This window comes from Coregonus lavaretus, assembly GCF_964263955.1.
Source record: "Coregonus lavaretus genome assembly, chromosome: 27".
Classification (NCBI taxonomy): Eukaryota; Metazoa; Chordata; class Actinopteri; order Salmoniformes; family Salmonidae; genus Coregonus; species Coregonus lavaretus.
The window spans coordinates 25,548,532-25,556,275 of record NC_140014.1 but is presented as its reverse complement, the minus strand read 5'-3'; the positions used below and the strand labels follow the sequence as shown (position 1 = coordinate 25,556,275).

At 41.9% G+C, this 7,744-nt stretch overlaps 1 protein-coding gene and 1 pseudogene across 4 annotated transcripts in view; both read left to right on the top strand.

Moving 5' to 3' along the window:
• Nucleotides 1-70: 70 nt before the first annotated feature.
• LOC311102442 (cytochrome c oxidase assembly factor 8-like) lies at nt 71-7,684 on the top strand (annotated as a pseudogene). Its single transcript, XR_014615780.1, has 6 exons — nt 71-336; nt 2,008-2,205; nt 3,797-3,860; nt 3,964-4,053; nt 4,314-4,446; nt 7,640-7,684. The product of XR_014615780.1 is annotated as a cytochrome c oxidase assembly factor 8-like (transcript).
• Nucleotides 5,114-7,744, top strand: part of LOC311102441 (kinesin light chain 1) — a 32,454-nt gene continuing 29,823 nt past the window's right edge. For all 3 annotated transcript variants that reach the window (XM_084143797.1, XM_084143796.1, XM_084143798.1), the window contains exon 1: nt 5,114-5,590. The gene's annotated coding sequence lies outside the window, so the exon portion shown is untranslated. The remainder of the gene's footprint in view (nt 5,591-7,744) is intronic.

Below are 7,744 nucleotides of genomic sequence, written 5' to 3'. Positions count from 1 at the left end.
GAACGTGGACACGCATTGGACAGTTCTTGCACTTTGAAACCCACGCCCACCTTGACGTATAACACCGCACACCCGTCGGAATGGCATGAAAAGAGTGTATTCTGAACTAAAGTAAACAGTGGCTATTTTCAATACCTACGTCCAGAAGGTCAACGATGCTGTGAAATACAGATTAGAAGAGGTCCTAAAATGGCTGTCAAAACAACAATATGTTTCTTGCGGAGGTCATGTCCTTGTAATCTTTTAGGTACATTACCTATGCAGCCCTTACCAGCGAACGGCAGTCGTCGATGCAGTTCAAGTCAACCAACCAAACAAGGGAATTCAACTAGAAAGGTGCGTGCGTCACTAACTAACTAGCTAGTTATATGAACTCCAAATGTTTCATGGGATTGGGTTGATTACAATGATTTGTCATCAATTAATTGATTTCGTGTGCTTATTACATGTCTCTGGTCTGAATCTCAACCTAGACTGGAAACCGGACGTTGAATTGAATTGAATTATATGTCGGGCATAAATGAGCGTTTGGATCAGGAGAGTTTCCTCTCACGACCTCTACAAGCCAGAAAATGGAATAAAATGATATTTTAACTGACCTTACTGGTTGTCCGTGCAGTTGGTCATTTTGCAGGTTGGAATGTGAGACAATATATCTACAGGAATGTATAATTACATCAACTTTTCAAAGCGCTGGTAGTGCATTCAGATTTCTATCACCTGAAGCATGCACACAAGATGAAAATACTTGCACGAGACGCATGCATGCTTGCCGAACTCGTCCACATGTTTACATGGTTCTGCACCTGCACGTGTTTACATAGAACTAGCTAGTAACAGCACTCTTCTTGGTTGATGAGAAGAAGCATATTCTTACTGCTAGTTACAAGTCATATGTCGTAGTAAATATAAAATGTTATAGATTGGTCTGACTAAAATGTTGCGCAAGACCCATTTGGAGCCTGTTTTCAATAAATGCTGTTCCAGGTCAGAGAACAAAGGACAGAGGAGAACACCTTATCTTCTCACCAGATGACCTAGTCTTGCAGGAATGCGATAACAGGACAACACCCCCTCTCCGGCCATAAACCACCAGTTACTCCCCACCACTTTCTCTTGACACACACCAATATTTCATTTCTTACGCACACTCATACTCAGGCCTCACGAGTTCTTTGACACACACAGACATCTCACTGTGGACGCACACTCATTCTCAACCCCCCCCCCCCCCCCCCCCTTCTACTGGTCAGGTGCCAAGGGCAGAGGACTCTGCCGTGCACCAATGGGGCTTCTACTCTGGACAGAGCAGACCCGCCTCCTACGCCTCGGGAACCAATCAAGGGACTAGAAGAAGGACCCCTTCCTTTATGTTACATTGTATAAAGTAATGCTGTAAACTCTGTTTAAACATCCTTCTCAGCTGACACTATTAGTGTGGCATATGATTAGGTCCATGCATGTTAATTAGCAGGATCCCATGCATGTAGCTAACAGTAACAGATATCTCTGTGTTTAATAAACTGCCTTTTTGCTTAAGCAAATTCCTCTCTGTCTAGCGTCGATGGTTTGTACTCCCTCTCCTAATTATGTGTTCACCAACAAATACCATCATCATACACAACAGGGCAACTTCCTGCTTACAGAAATATTTGCCAAGACTACCACTATTGCCTCTTCCTAATGTGGACATGCCTCAAGGGAGGCTGCAAATTGGTAAGGTGCTGGCATATTTGAATTCAAATGTGGATTTCTCTATGCAGGAAGTCACTCTGCTGTGTATGATTATGTCATAAAACAAAGCTACAATTTTGCAAGGAGCCAGCAGGCGATACTGTCACCTAATAACCAAACCCCCTAAATAAGAAAATTGCCTGGCTTCAAATGTTGAATTGATATGAGGGGATGGTTATAAGACAGCCAAGGTGTGATACACTTTGCTGTGTACGGTCTGTTTATGGAAGTAACATGATTAGAATGTTTGATTTATCTTTCTTTTTGAAACAGAGATCCCAGTTCATCCCAGCTGCTGACTCTAAGCACGACTGGATTGGTCCCCCACATAGGCTGTCAAACCTGCGGCCGATATTATACCACATCCATGTGAATGAGACTGAACTCAAGAGGCAGCTTAGAACCTTGAGGCAAGAGACGAAGGATTGGAACCATGCATTCTAGACAAATCAGAACATCACTTTCAACAAGGTTGGCATCCTCAATTATTCATTGACTCAACTCAGAGGCACCTAAAGAAGTAGTGCACTGAGCCTCACACATTATTTACTACTTACCTCAGCTGTTGTTGATAGTTTTACGTTTTACTAGTCGTATGTACAGGATACATATGGTATACACCGTCCAACTAAATGCTTACTTGCAGGTTCCTTCTCGACAATGCAACAACAATAAGAAATAATAAAAGAGAAGAATACGAACATGAAGTAAATGTCTCAGTAGAATAGAATAAACATGTTAGCATAAGTATAATACAGGAAGGCACAATTTATAGTCCAATATTTACACGTGTTTTGGGGATTGGGGGGGAAAGTGTTTAAATTGTACAGTATTTAGCAATAATAATAAGAGTCTGGTAGCAGCAGTTGTGATGTGTGTGTGTGTGTGTGTGTGTAGCATGAATGTGTGTGTGTTTGTGGATGAGTGTATGTTTGTGTGGGTGAGTGAGTGAGTGTATGTGTGCTAAGGTGTGGCGAGTCAGTGCAGGTGGTCAGTCCAGTTCAAGTGTTCAGCAGTCAGATTGCTTGGAGGTAGAAACTGTCTCTGAGCCTGTTGGTATCAGACCTCATGCTCCGATACCGTCTGCCCGACGGTAAGGGAGTGAACCGCTCGTGGCTGGGGTGTGTGGGGTCCTTGATGATGATGCAGGCCTTCCTCAGGCACCGTTTTGAGTAGATGTCCTGGATGAGTGGGAGCCCGGTCCCAGTGATGTCTTTGCCACTCGCTGGAGGGCTTTTTCAACAATCAACTCCTTTGTTTTTCTGACTTTGAGGGAGATGTTGTTGTCCTGGCACCACAATACCAGTTCACTTACCTCCTCGCTATAGGCTGACTCGTCCTTGTTGGTTATTAGGCCTACAACTGTGGTGTCATTTTACATTTACATTTAAGTCATTTAGCAGACGCTCTTATCCAGAGCAACTTACAAATTGGTGCATTCAACTTAGGATAGCCAGTGGGACAACCACCACTGGGGGAGGGGGGGTGTAGAAGGATGGGTTATCAGCAAACATGATGATGGAGTTGGTGTCGTGCAAAGCCACGCAGTCATGGGTGAACAGGAAGTGCAGCAGAGGGCTGAGGACACACCCCTGGGGGGCCCCTGTGTTAAGAGTCAGTGTGGAGGAGGTGTTGTTGCCAATCCTCACAACCTGTGGTCTGCCTGTCAGGAAGTCCAGGATCCCGTTGCAGAGGGTGGTGTCCAGACGCAGGGCTTTGAGCTTGGTTTCGAGCTTGGAGGGAACAATAGTGTTGTGATACACTTTTACTGTGTGTTTCTTGGTTATTTTACTTAATTTCAGCAGCCTCTGTCTAGCATAAGCCTCCTTGGACCTTAAATGAAATGTCCTATGTAGTAACAGCCAAGCTAAGCAGGAACCTATTAGAAAATGTGTGTTTTGAGTGAGGTATAATAAATATAGATAACACACCAGAGGGCAGCACTGCATTGTTTGTCAAATATTGAGGTGAATATGTTATACAGTAACGGTACTGTAGTAGTGTATTCATTTTTTTTTTACTGTGTGATGTGTTCTAAGGCTATTTCTGTTTTCCCATTTAGGAAAAAGATACCTTCATCCTCTCACAACTCAAGGAGAATGTATTGACTGAGAGAGATGAGAAAGGTAAGCTGATATTGTGCTCTGAAAGTATGAAGGATATCAAACTGATGGATGACAGGGGGTGACTGAAATGTCTTGATGTTTGTTGTTCCTTTTATTTCCTCAGGAAGGAAAAGGCCTCTAAACAGTGAAAAAATGGCAGTCTTACTAAAAACTGCCTGGATGAAAACTGCATAAGACATGCCAATTACAATAAGTACGTTACGAACTATTACTTAGAAATTATCAAACAGGTGGATGCCCTGTATCAAATGTCCTACTGTTTAGTGAAGGGTGAAATAGCAGGTTATGATCAACTACTCACACTGTCATTGAAATATAATGATTCATGTGATATAACTCATGCTCAAGGTCTCAACTATTTGCTGTATTTGTCAATATGTGAATATGATAATGAGTTCACTCCTATTTATTGCTGTATTGTCTCTCTCATCCCTCCCCTCATCTCATTGACAGGGACTGGTACAGACGTAACTTCAAAATCACCTTGCTTATGGGCTGAATGGCTTTCCACGACATCTGGACAACGCTTGCAGAGAGAAGAGGCTGGAAGAAAGGAAGCCCTACCACATGATACTAATTAAATATGGTATATTCTGTTCCATGATTACCTTAGTGTTCATTCTTTATTTGGTGTAACAGTTGAGTGAGCATAGAAACCATAGGTAGGAACACAGCACTCCCACCACCCCTCATGATAATCCTTTTACCAACAGTGACATATGAGTCACTAGTTCTTATGATCTGGTCTTATAAAAGAACTGAGGAGTGTTAGACATATCTAATCAAAATTATGGAGTTGATTGATTGTATGATAGAGCTTTTGTGCATATACACTTTATTCATTCAACATGATGATGATGATGACACAGCACTTTATTCATCAAAATAGATGTATGCTACAGTAAACAATCGATTTTTGGACTTACAAATTAATTATATGTACCCATTGAGTCTTGACTGCCTCATGACCTTATTTCAACTGTCATACCTAATCAGAACCCAAAATATACATTTTGTTTTACTACAATGTTTGTAAACAAAGTAAACGTAAACGAACACTATATAGCCTCAAAACATGGTTAAAACTATAATTTTGATATCATGGATGGTCAGTCCTTGCATCCATAGCTTTGTCTATGAATTTGAGAATGGTACATTTCTCCAGCCCCATCCCTCAGCTTTTTACAGAAACAGGGGCGCTGAATACGCTTTGTGATTGTTTGTACTCCTGATTGCCGCTTTAATCTAAATATGATGACATCATGATCAAGGAAGGGAGCTGGGTCGCGAGGACGGTAACGCCATTTTCGCACAGCATTAGACCGACAAAATTGTCTCTAAAGATGTTAGACCTAGTTACATGGAATGAAAAGTAGCTCGTGTATTTAGCTACCTTGAAGATCGTGTAACACAGGAGAATATATCTCATTTTTTGTTTAGCTATCTCTTGACGTACTTTGGTATGTAGTCACCGATGATGCAGCGATAAGCAATCAAATCCGCGGCGTGACAGCTAACGTTAGCTAGCTAAACCGCATTGGTTTAGGTATCTCCGGTCATTAAGGAAGAAAAGCGCAAGCTATATAATAATTCGCTAGGTTAGCTGAGCAAAGTTTATAAACAGTTAATAATTTGGTATTTCAGAAGTATACAACATTTGAGGGTTTTGAATCAGAAACTCTGGATTGAAGTCGGACTTTACTTGGGGGCAACGGATGTCCAACAGGACGGTAAGATTGACTGGCTGGGAGTGTCTGTCAGTGGCAGCTAATGTTGACTACCAGCTAACGTTAGCTAGTTAGATGCCGAACATAGACTTGCTGATATCATTGCATCTTTAAAACAATATATTTCTGTTCAATTAACAGAAGTCAGGCTTTTTAATTAATCTGACAAATTATAATTTGTGGCTAGCTAGCTACAGTACACTTGTGATTTATCCTGAGATTAGGTAGTTAGCATAAACTTCCTGAATCCTCCTATCTGTTATAACCACAATGCACGCACTAAAACTGCGGCTAGCTAAGTTTGAGGACACTGAACTGGTACTACAGATTCCTCAATTTATAGAATACGAATAGTTAACTAGATAACCGAGAAGGGGAACTTAATGAAAACAACAGTTCAGTTGGCCAAGTATCTGTGTCTACTGTAGCTAGATATGTGTTCTCATCACCCTCAGAGCTTCTGTTTTTTTTTTCTGTGACTGCCTGCCTAGCGTTGATGGTTGTCATTGAAATTCAGGAGAGATGTTCTGTAGGAGGACTCTTGTGCCCTCTGAAAGTGTGTCTGTGTTGATGAGGAGGATGTAGACGCTGTGGTGACTAGGGATACTGAGCCCAGTGTATTTGGGCTGACAGCTGGGGGTTTGAAAGTCAGTCACTGCTGAAAAGGGGCTGTGAATGTGAATTCTACTAGGCTGCGTGGAACTGAGGAACTTGCCTGTCTCAGAGCTTGCCGATGTTTTGTTTTTTCTTCATTTTTGGAGGAATAGTACAGCTGAAATAATACTATACACCACTCACTGTACCTATCCCACCCCTTCAGTACCCACCCTCCATTTCTTGCTTCTGGAGCTGCATTGAATTACCAAAAATATCCATGGGTCTACACGTGTCTGCTTAACTTGCAAAAAATAAGTGAAGGGTTGTTTTGAAGCTGATATGTCCTGACCTGAGTGTCAGTGTGAGGAGGAGAGGGCCAGTGCAGTCGAATGGCCTTGTTAGATTCCATCCTCAGTGTGAAGATGCCCAAGGGCAAAGTAACCATGCAAACGACCAGCAAATCCCTTAGACTGAAGCCCAGGGGATGCTGCCATCTATAAAACGCGGATGCTGCATAGTGCATGGGAAGGACAATGACTCACACACACACTGAAGTTGTGGATGCTGTTGTGGTCAGTGTGGGTTGGGTGGGAAGTTTCTCTCAGTATCCTAGCTCCGGAGTCACAGTTGATGATTATCAGCTTGCATAAGGCTGACTAACCCTCTGAGTAGTCTTACACAATCTCTACATCTTAATACAAGAATGTCTGCCAGTACAAGCACTGTGTTGGTTCCTCTTTTTCACTGATTGGTTTTTGCTTTCTCTACCAAAGAGCCACACAGTGGAGGTGTCATAAAACCTTGCGGTCAAGCAGGGAAATGGTTCCAATCGTTTTTCCACCATTAATTTTTCCCATAGGGAATTTTTAAATAAGGGCTGTGTTTCGTGTAGGCTTACCCTGCCGTGACGTTTTGATGACCATGTAAATCTCTCTTGGACAAGGTGACTTTTATCAATATATTCGGCTCTATTTACTCTCTGATTCAAAAACGCTAATTAGCATCAAAGTAGACATCATGCAAAACCACAAATCCCTGCAAGCACCTGCATGTCATCTCTAGCTGACACCTTTGCTAACAGGTACTGTCAATTTAAAACTTGCACAAGACAGTTCACAGAATTGTCCATTTAAAGAAATGTAGCCAGTTTATTCATTACTACATTTACCTAACATTAGATAGTTTAATCCAGAGATTCTTACCTTTGCCTAGATTCTGCAGTCTTGTCCAGATTATGGCATTTGTAGTTCTTTATGATAGCCACATTAGGAGCTAATTAGCATTTCATTTTTGGGGTGTAAATACAAGCAAATATATTGATAAATGTCACCGGCCCATCAATGCTGCTAATTTTAGAGAATTTTAGAGGCCCCCATCTTGGCGATATTGTGACATTTTTGCATTTTTAAGCCAATCTTCTGCAATTCTATAAATTTTGATTTTTCTTCTTGCAAGCCGAAGAACAACATCCCAACCGTGAAGTACGGGGGTGGCAGCATCATGCTTTGGGGTGCTTTGCTGCAGGAGGGACTGGTGCACTTCAAAATAGATGGCATCATG